This window comes from Lemur catta, chromosome 20 (genome assembly GCF_020740605.2).
Source record: "Lemur catta isolate mLemCat1 chromosome 20, mLemCat1.pri, whole genome shotgun sequence".
Taxonomy (NCBI): domain Eukaryota; kingdom Metazoa; phylum Chordata; class Mammalia; order Primates; family Lemuridae; genus Lemur; species Lemur catta.
Window position 1 is genome coordinate 5,719,598 of NC_059147.1, and position 10,246 is coordinate 5,729,843.

The 10,246-nt window shown below is 59.3% G+C and overlaps 1 long non-coding RNA gene across 1 annotated transcript; it reads left to right on the top strand.

Annotated features, from left to right (window-relative positions):
- Positions 1-256: 256 nt before the first annotated feature.
- On the top strand, positions 257-2,309 carry LOC123625062. The gene is made up of 3 exons (XR_006730350.1): positions 257-557; positions 1,497-1,628; positions 2,216-2,309. It is a non-coding gene; the product is annotated as an uncharacterized LOC123625062 (long non-coding RNA).
- The last annotated feature ends 7,937 nt before the right edge of the window (positions 2,310-10,246 follow it).

Here is a 10,246-nt window from a genome sequence, read left to right on the forward strand (position 1 = left end):
GAGGCGGGAGGCAGGGGACAGGGCCACCAGGAGTCTCCAGCATGACGGTGTGAGAAGCCTCCTGGGACAGGATGCCGTCTAAAGCGAGAGCCAGGCAGACCGGCTTAGCTTTATAACAAAGGTTTGAACACGGGGCAGAGGGAGGCCAGGATTCTAGTGTCCGGCACATACAGATTTGTCTCCTGACCCCAGCCCCTAGATTCATGTTCCAAGTCCTTGGGAGAGAGGAGAGCTTCTCTGCAAAATCTGAAAGTGCGGTTCTCACTGAAACTCAAAAGACATCGGGACCAAGCAGCATTGCTGGGGCGTCCGGCACGGAACAGGGAACAGCAAGGATGCCGCAGATTTTGGAGGACTCCGCAGCATGGGGAGCCTTCGGCAGCACTGGGCAGGGTGCTCCGAGGCCCCTGTGGGGCCAGGAGAAAGGACAGCCCATGGAGGCAGCCAGACCCAGAGGGCCCAAGGTGTGTCCAGCTGACACCATGGCACCTAAGGCAGGTGCAGGATCCAGGCGAGGCGCAGAGAGCGCAAGACTGGCCTCCAGAGGCAGCAGCCAGGTAACTCCGACAACTTCTTGGGCAGCAGACATACCTGAAAGGCGCCAGAGCCAGACAGGAAGGCCTTTCTCACGCCTCTTGGTAGCTGACAAACATGCTTACGAGTTTACATGAGACAAGGCTGGAGGGTTCCAAAAATAATTGGGTGGCAGTTTGCGGGGTTTCTCAGAGTCCTGTAGTATCTAGTGAAAGCAAGAGCCACATAAATATGTATCATTGCTGTCAATGCCCCTGTGTGGCCCTGGGCTGGGGTGGCTGAGCAGACGCAGGTCATTTTGGCAGCAGCATCAACTCGGGTCAAAGCTACTGCCTGGAGCCAGCCCATGGTTCTCAACCCTGGCATACTGTAGAGTCCAAGAGAAACCCATGCCCAGGCCTCAGCCCCACCAGTGAAGCTGGACTCTCTGGGCAGGGCCAGGAGATGCCAATGTACAGCCGGAGCAGAGAGCCACTCCGTCCTGGTGCACTCTGCCCACCTTGGCAGGAAGCAGGACAGAAACCCAACCTCCTCCCAAACCAGAGACTCTCAGTTTGCCCAGCTCTGATGTGGGACGTCGGGCTCAGAAACATGCCAGGACCTTCCTAGCTCTCCTGCGTCATGAAGGGCTGGAGAGCATGAGACTCCCCCAAGCTGAGGAAGAGGGAGAAGGCAGGGAGGCTACGGGCGGTAGGGAGATGGTGGATTGTAAGCCCCCACCCCCAGCTCCCATCACAACCACTGCCCATGTGCTCCTCCTTGCCAAGGCTGAGCCCCAGCGGTGCCCGGCCCGGGTGGGTGGGAGGGGGTGGGAGGGAGGCAGGGAGGGAGGAGCGGCCCCGCAGCACCTGTGCACAAGCCCAGAAACCGCTAATGGGCCTGTGCAGTCGTTAGGCAGAGGACATACCTTCTCGCAGTGCCATCTAAACCCCATTTAACTCATCATTTAAATTTACTAACAGATGTAAACTCCGCTCAATGAGAGAGAGATGGGCCATCAGTACCTTTCTTCTGACTGGCTCCGAGGAGGCTGGGCTTTCATTTTAGGACGGACGACCTTCCAGAGAGCTCCGGGCCCAGTAATAAGCATTTGGGTAGGTGATGATTCCAGGTAAGATGGAGGACGGGCAGCCCCGATGTTCTCCTCGTGGCAGGCATTGCCCCCCAAGGGCTCCCGGCCTCCCCGCAGGGTCTGTGTGCCCTTCACCACTCTGTCCCAGGCCTCCCCAGGCCCAGCGGCCGAGGCTCTCTGGTCCCAGGGCAGTGACGGTGGCACCCAGCCCTCCGGAGTAGAATCCATCCTTTACCCGTGGGAGAAGTGGGGGTCCCAGGGAGGCCCCTCAGCTGTGTCCCCATGAGGCCTGCACCCTCAGGGACTCAGCCTGTAGCTCAAGGGCTGCTCTGGCAGAGCTTTAAGGAGCCGTCTGCAACTGTGGAGATGCTTCTCGGCTGAGCTGGAGCCACGTGCCGCCTGGGAGCAGGTCCCCTCTGTTCCGGAAAGGCCCTTACCTTGGGTGGGCAGCCATGGCTAAGGGAAGGGTGTGACCACAACTCTGGGAGCCTGACCACAGCTACCCACCCCCATCCCTCCACACCCCCAAGTGCAACACATTTGCCCTGGAGCCAAGGAGCATCAAGAGAGGAGAAGTGACACTTGCCCTCTTCCTGCCCAAACCACAAGGCTTCGTGAAGTGCATCCTGGCTGGAAAGGACCCCAAGGACCCTGAGGAGACTCACCACAAGGAAAGGGGACATCTGGACTGGTGAGCTCTGCTTTTGCCATTCTGGATGGCTGGGAGGGAAGGATGCTGGCTCTGACACAGCCTGGGCCCACCGGGACCAGCCCTGACCCAGCCGCTTGGCCCTGAGGGTGGGCTTCAGGAAGTGTGGCTGGGCCTGGGAGCACGGATGCAAAAGCTGGAACAAAGGGAGGCCAAACACAGGCAAAGGGCGAGTGGGAGCTCCCTTCCTGGAAGAGCCGCTTCCACCTGCCAGGGCTGGAGCAGCCAGGCCCAGCCCCTGCAGACGAGGACACGATCGTCCGCAGCACCGGGCAGAGGCCCAGAGCCGGGCCCGCTGTCACTGTCAGATGGCTTGCTCATCTCTTCCCGCCTTGGGCACCTGCAGGCAGGTGCCCCGCCCTGTTCACACTGCGTCCCCAGCACCTAGTGTGTAATTAATAATTCATAGCTATGGATTAAACGCTGAACAAGTGATACGTCTGAAACTCGTTAATGTGCAGACACATCTTGTTATCCACGTGCGTCCCCCACTCTGTGGATTTTCCACAGCAAACACCTCCTCCTGGCTCCCAGCCCACTCCTGGGCCGTCCCACCCTCACTTTCTGTGAGCTCAAGGATTACAAACTAATCCTAATATATTTGCCTGAGCAAAACCTAATTAGGAAGGTAAATCTGCAAAAAATAAAAGGTAAGACAAAATAAAAACCCAAGGAGAGTGCCCTCTAACCCCTGAGCAGAAGGGAGGGTGGTCTGGGCTTTCTGGGTCTGCAGTATCTCTCTCTCAGCTCAAATAAGGACACAGACCTCCTCTCCCTAACAGGCTAGGCCAAAGGCAGAGGGTGATTTGTAAAAAAGCAGCTGGACTTGGAATCCCACCGTGGAAGGCACAAATTTACCTATCTTCCTGCTTCCACAGCTTAGAATTTCAGATCCACTGGCGATTCCAGCAAATAGTTAGATATTTCTATGGCAAGGTAACAGAAAATCCAATTCCAAGTGGCTTAAGGGAAAAAAAAAAAAAGACAGGGGTGTGTCTATGTGTGTGTGAGTGTGTGTGTGCACACGCATGCAGAATTTATTGGCTCATGTAACTGAAAAGTCGAGGGGCAGGTAAGACTGTGATTTGAACAAAGAACTCTTTCCCCCCATCCCTCCTCCACAACTCATGGGCAGAAGTTCCCCAAATGGTATCCCTGCCAGCAACCAGCTTCCACCCCCCCCACTCCATGGCCAATGGCCAGGGTGGTGGTGGGGGGGCTTCCTCTAGTCCGTGGAGCAAAAGTCCCAGGATTGGTGGTGACTGGGCTTCCCTTTGGCTGTGTGGACATCATGAGCAACTCATACGGTCAGAGGGCCCTAATACTCTGATTGGTCAGCTCTGGGTCACATGGCCCACCCCTGGGGTCCAGGGTAGAGTCCACCCACCTAACGCCCAAGGACTGTGAGGGGGTGCATGGTTCCCCAAAGGAGTATGAGCAAACGGAATGCTCGGCCCAGCAACGGGGAGTGGAGACGGCACACGCAGTGGGAGACGCCCGCCGTACACTTGGATGACGGGAAGGACGGGGAGCCCTAAAGCTCTGCGGGTGGGGCAGACAAAGGCCTGTGCCCGGGCAGGGCCAGGGGAGCTGGGCTGATAAGAGAGGCAGGTTCCACACCCAGATCCTCGGGTCCCGGGGGCACAGTCTTCATAGCATGTGGCCCCAGGAGCTCCTGGTGACCCTGGTGGTGTCGCAAGCGGGGCATTGTAGGGCCTGAGCTGGCTGTTGAAAGAAGCATCTGAAAATCCCTGCTCTGTGGGACACCAGAATTATGTGTTCACCATGTTTTGCTTTCTAGGGGAAGTAAAGGTATGAACAAAAACAAAAGAGAAGAGAAAGCAACAGGAAGGAAGGCCACTGCATGGCCAAGGCTGGAGCTGAGAAGGAGCGGCTGTCCCCAAAGCCACGCCCACTCTGGGTTTTCTGGAGCAGCTGATCCCACAAAGGGAGGAGGCTTCCGGACAGGCCTGAGAGCTGGCTCCAGGGCGCTGCCTGAGTACGGGGCAGCCTCACCTGGACAACTCTCAAGGGATGGGCTTCTGTCCAGGGGCATTTGACAGGCCTCCAGCACGTGCAGGCCCATGGCTGTGTCCTGCAGTGTGAGTGGCAAGAGAAGTTCCATATGGCCTCTGAACCTTGAGCCAGGCCCGTCACTACCATGTCACGGGACATCACCACTCTGCCTGCAGATTCGTCTTGCCAGGGGACCTCTGCTAGGACACAGATGTCCCTCACTCCCCTGGAGATCTCTGCGGCCTGACTCTGCACACAGTAGTCACTCAATCCTTGCATCTGTTTACCAATCAGGGAATCAATGAGTTTCTCAGTAATAATGCACATGATATAAAGGAAGTTACCATTTATGGAGCACTGTTTCTATGCCAAGTAGTTAAGAATTCCGTAAACTCTGTGATCATCCACCTACAGTAAGTTATTTGCTGAGTGTGCACAACCTTCCCAGGCTGGAAATACAGCCTCCGAGCGTAAGAAACAGGAAGCCACTCCCGCAGCGCTCGTGTAGGAGGTTTAACCACCTCCATCTACAGATGGGGGAAACTGAGGCTCAGTGGCCCAGTGAGCACGTCCATGGTTGCACAAATAGGAAATGGGAAAACTAGTACCTGCCAAGAATTGGATTCAAATCCGAATCTTTCTGATTCTGAAGCCAGACCAGCCTGGCACTCGCTGCATCTGGGAGAAAGGGGTGCGCTGAATCCTTTTTGGGCTGGGGAGGCAGAGGAAGGCATCCCCGGGTAGGTGGCATCGAGGTGAGCCTGGGAGGGCAGAGAAGTCTTTCCACGTGGGGCAGTGAGGGAGGGTCCCGAGAAAAGGGACCAGGTCAGCGAAGATCCAAAGCTGCACAAGTGCCAGGCGGGTCGTGCCACTGGGCTGGCGCTTTGTGGGAGCAGGAGGGCCCGCAGGGGTCCGAGAGGCCATGTGACAGGTTCCATTTATTAGGCCTGCACTGGGTGCCAGGCCGGTGCCCAGCACTCTTCACGTACCACCTCACGGTGCCATTACGTGCACTGTAGTGAGCACGTACTGAGCACGTGTTACCGTTACCTTACGTTACTGTCTCCGCTGTACAGATACCTGCCCTGAGTCGCGTGGCTGGAGGGTGGGACTCAGGTCGCCTGCTCCCTGCCATGAGGTTCCCTGCAGTGCGGGGAGTACGAGCTCAGGCAGCAGGTGGCCGAGGCCCCGGAGGGGCGCTGCAGAGGGGCCAGCACGCCAGGCCCAGCCCTTTCCAAGCATAAGAGCAGAGCGAGGAGCAGACGGGAAGCTGCCCACCAGGGCCTGGCTCCAAACCTTCCAGAAACCTGCAAGCATGAAACAATCGTAGATGAGACGAGGCTTGAAAGACACAGGTTTTTAAAATAAAAGGAAATCACATTGTAAAAGCCCTGGCAAAGATGACAAAAAAAAAAAAAAAAACTTGTTAAGATCAAAAATGCAGGCAAACCTCAAAAAAAGAGGGTCGGGATAAAGGAAGTGGGGGTTTACCTGGGGGCTTCCAAGGGGGCTTCTAAAGTGGATGAGAGCGGGGCTGTCCCCAGGCGGGGCTCTGGCGAGCTGGCTCCTCTGTCCTCAGTTGGCAGCTTTCAAGTTACCCCCCCGCCAGGACCGCGAGGCTGGAGGGCGGCGTGGAGGTGCCGGACACCCATGAAGTTTTCCAACTTGAAACTCATTTCTTTCCCTTTAAACTCAGGAAACTTGGAGTCCTTTCAAGGCACAGAGGATGGTAGGGATTCAGATGGTGCCCATCTCTCTGCACATGGACATGCAGGGGCTTTTCTGTCCCCACCCTGGGAGAAAGTTAACTCTCCACCCCAGTGACAAGGGCCATCCTGGCTGGTGCCTCTGGTTCGAGTCACATCGTCTGCCTCTGAGGAAGGGGCTTCGGAAGGGTCTTGTCCTCAGACTCCCAAGGTGCAGACGCCAGGCCAGCCCCCAGTGCAGCTGCGACTCAGCGCAGGCATCCTGTGCGGATTCACTAAACCACGTTTCTCAAGAATAATTTTGTCATGCCAACAGCGAAAGCGGGGGGTTGGGGTGCGAGCGAGGATGAAAGCCGATACCAGCCTCTGGGCCCCCGAGGCTGAGCGAGTCTGTCAGCCAGCTCAGCCCCCAGAGGGCTCAGCAGGGGTTCGGCAGCCCTGGCGTGGTGGCCAAGGTGCTCCTTCCTCTCGGCACGGAGAGGAGCCCGTACGGCCCCTGAGAGCCAACGGCACCTCTGGCCAGGCACCGAGGACCAGGAGGACACAGGGTGGAAGTGGGGCCACCTGTGTGGCTGACCGTGGGACAGTTGTGGTCAATGATGGGACAGGGACTGGGGGTGTGGCGGGCCCCCCCACCTCAGGGCGAATGTGGCCACAGGCACGTGGACACAGCAGCACACACTCGGGGGACCACATGGGCTGGGGCCCTTGTCCAGGTTGTCCTGACGGTGGCCGCGTGCACGTCCCTGCAGGTCTGCCAGCCCGGCTTTCCCGGGCGGTGGGCGCCAGGCCCTTGCCCTGCCTGCCGTGTGGGACAATGTGAGGGTCACCTCGGGCTGGGTATGAAGGAGAACGCAGGAAATAAGGAGCCAGAGATGCACAGTAAACAAGAGACAGAGAGAAGAGAGACAAAGAAAGACACAGGGAGAGACGAGGTGGGGGGGTGGCACCAGGCAGAGGCAGGGGAGGGGCAGGAAGAGCTGGACGGAGACACAAAGATGGGGGGTGCGGCGTGAAGAGACGAGCAAGGCTGAGGCAGAGGAGCCGTGAGCAGAGGAACAAGGTGAAGACCATGAAAATGAAGAGAGAAAGAGAAAAACAGGCTAGTGGGGGTGAGTCCCAGAGACGGGGTGGAGGATGGAGAGAGGGAGGGAGAAGGATTCAGACAGACGCCCCCACGCACAAGGACAAAGGTCGGGGAGCAGCACACACAGGCTCATGCTCGCCGCCCCCAGCTGCCTCCAGGGTCACCGAGCAGCGGCTGCAGGCAGTGCGGGGGCAGGTGCCCGGGTGGAGGCCAGCTGAGTGCCCCTCAGCTCAGCCGCTGAGCCTCAGTTTCCTCCCCTGTGGAGTGGGGATTATGACTCCCCCCCCCCTCGTGTGCTCACCGTGCACTTACACAGCCGTGGCAGCAAACCACTCCCACCGGCCTCGTGGTCTCGCGGCCTTTGGCCTCCCTCCAGCTCTGGGACCTCCCTGCCCGCCTGGGAGGCCAGGAGGCGCCCAGGCCAACAGCCAGCTCCACTCTGATGGACGCCTGCCGGCAGCCAGCGGCCCCCCGGAGTCCCCTGCTCGGCCCTTTCCTCCCTGGGACCTGTGCCTTGCCTGCAGGAGCCCTCCTGCCTGGACAGATGCCGGCACAGCCCGCAGACGCTCCACGGCTCCAACCCCTCAAAGGCCAGGAAAACAAATGCCAAAACTTGTATTTCTCATATCAAAAGCAGAAGGCCCGCACTACCTGGGGGTGGCGGCACGGGAGGTGGGGGAGGTGCGGAGCGCGCAGGCCTGGCTGAGCCCGCGAGCGCTCTGCCCAGGGATTCCAGTGCTCCAGTTACAGCAAGTGGCAGCCCCGTGATGAAACCTCCCCGGACCCACGGCTGGAGAAGGGGCTAAGAGGTCAGGATGGCTCAAAAGTACAAGATTTGAAAAGGCAAAGGAGGGCAGGGAAGGGACCTGCAAGGAGATGGTGGCTTAAAAATGTCACCCCCTCGGAGAGGGCTCCCCGGCCCCTCCCCTGGAGGAGGCCCGCTCCCCTCCCTCTCTGAACGCCACCTTGGCAGCCCATCCGCTGCGTGGCCGGCTCTGCTCCGTCTGCCGCGGCTGGACCGTGGGTGGGAGCCGCATCTGGGCTGTGCAGCCTGGGTGCCCGGCCTGGCTCAGCGTGGGTGCCTGGGCGCGGTTTCACGGAAGGAACCTGCGTTAATTCCAGTCAACAGGGAAGCCGGGCTGTGCAGCAGATCAGGCGGTGGATTCTGGAAAGGGAAAAGGATTTGGAAGTCAGGGAGGGGTGGGGGCTCCAGGCAAGGGCATGGGTCAGCAGGGTCTCAGCCTTCTGTCACTACCGGTACAGCCTGGGGAGGTCCCCTGAGCTCCCTGTGCCTCTGTTTCCCCATCTGTAGACGGTGGGCAGTGGCCCAAAAGTAGATATAAGTCACCAGGAATGTTCTAGCTCTGGGCTGGATGGGGTGTCATGGATGTCATATAACTGAAAGTCAGTATTACACTGAACTGCACAAAATTGACTTTCTTGTGAATCAAAAATGGTCAGATATTGGCAATTTCATATGGTCAAACCTAAACAACAGTAGTCATAATAACAGGGCTTTGCAGAGACCGTGAGAGTAGGGCTGATCCGGGGGAAGGTCCGTTTAGTACAAAAGAATGAGGGGCTGGGTGAGGGGCTTCCCAAGGTCCCTCTCAGCCCTGTCTCCTTCAGGGTGTCAGCGCTGGCCTGAGTGACGGGAAATCAGTCCCTCTCCCGTCTGAGCCAAGCAAAGGCGGCGCACCCACCCTGCCTGGTCCCCAGGGCTATTCGAGGGACTGGAAGGGGAAGCGGATGGACGACAGAAAGAGTTGTCACACGCGGGGCAGGACCCCTCCGTTAACTGCTCAGCACCTCTGACTCCCACCTCACTGGGTGGTGCAAGGAGGGTTGAGAAACCCCCACAGTGGGGAGGGGAGGGAAGGAGAACTCAGACTAGGACACGCAGAGCCACACAGGGGCATGCACAGACACGCCGACAGGCACACCAGACACCACGCTCTCGCCAGGGTTCACGGAGGAGGAAAAGCCGGGAAACATGCGAGAGGCCCCGGGAAGCCCAGTAGGTGGCGCTGTAGGGACCGCAAGTGCAGGGTGGTAGTGTCCACAGTGTCCCCCAGACCCCTGCGGTGGCAGGAGGCGCCGGGTGGCAGGAGCTGGCCCAGGAGATCCCAGACCCAGGCCGAGAAGCCGGGAAGAGGCTGCCTTTGGCTGGGGGGCCGGAGGAGGGTCTGAGAGGGCTTAGAAGCCCCAGGGAGCAGCCTGAGCGAGGGGCTCCGTGACAGCCGGCGTGGCCTTCCCATGCTGGGCTGGGTCCTGACACCTGCTGAGCCAGACTCCAGAGGCCTCGGGCTGCTGGGAGCTGGGGCTGACCCCAGGTGTGGCGACCAGCCAGTCCTGTGACGGCCACTCCTCTGCCTGACCACCTCACACCTGTCCTTGTTGGAAGGAAAAAGCTCTGGGAAGTGGCAGCCCCCCGAGGCCTCTGTGGGTGACACGGGACCTGGCTGTGTGAGGCAGGGTGGAGGCACCAGGCCTCAGGACAGGTCCTCGTGCCTGCCGGCTGCACAGGCTGGCTGGGGAAGCCTTCCAGGAGCTGCTGCCCAGGCCTGGGCCAGGGTGCCCCGTGCACCCGGCTGCGCCCGCGAGGAAGGATTTGCTGGCCATGTCCTCCCCCACCCACACGGGCCCACCCAGTTGGCTTTGGGCTGAGCTGATGGGGCAAGGACTGAGCGTGTCGCCAGGCTCCTCGGTGCCAGCTGGTCCTGAGGGTTGCCCGTGCGGGCCCCACCCCGCTCCCTCTGCACCTTCCTCCACTGTCAGGGCCACGTGGGGGGAAGGCAGGAGGGCAGAGCTCGGACTGCCTGGCTCGCTGGTCAACCCCACACCCGGGACAGGGCTGACAAAGACTAGTGTCTCCGCACTACCTGTTGAATGACTGAGTGGCCCTCACCCCTGCTGGAGAGGGGCCTCTTTGGGCAGATAAAGAAACAGAAATGTCGTTGGCATAACTGCCCACTAGAGTTTTCCTGTGAGAGGCCATTGACAAGGTGTGTTTGTCGTGCTTCTGTGAAGACCGTGAAGTTGCTAAAGCAGAGTGCTCAAACACAAGCGCCTTCGGAGGCCAGGCGGTGACGGACGTGCAGCCTGGGACAGGTGCTGCCCGC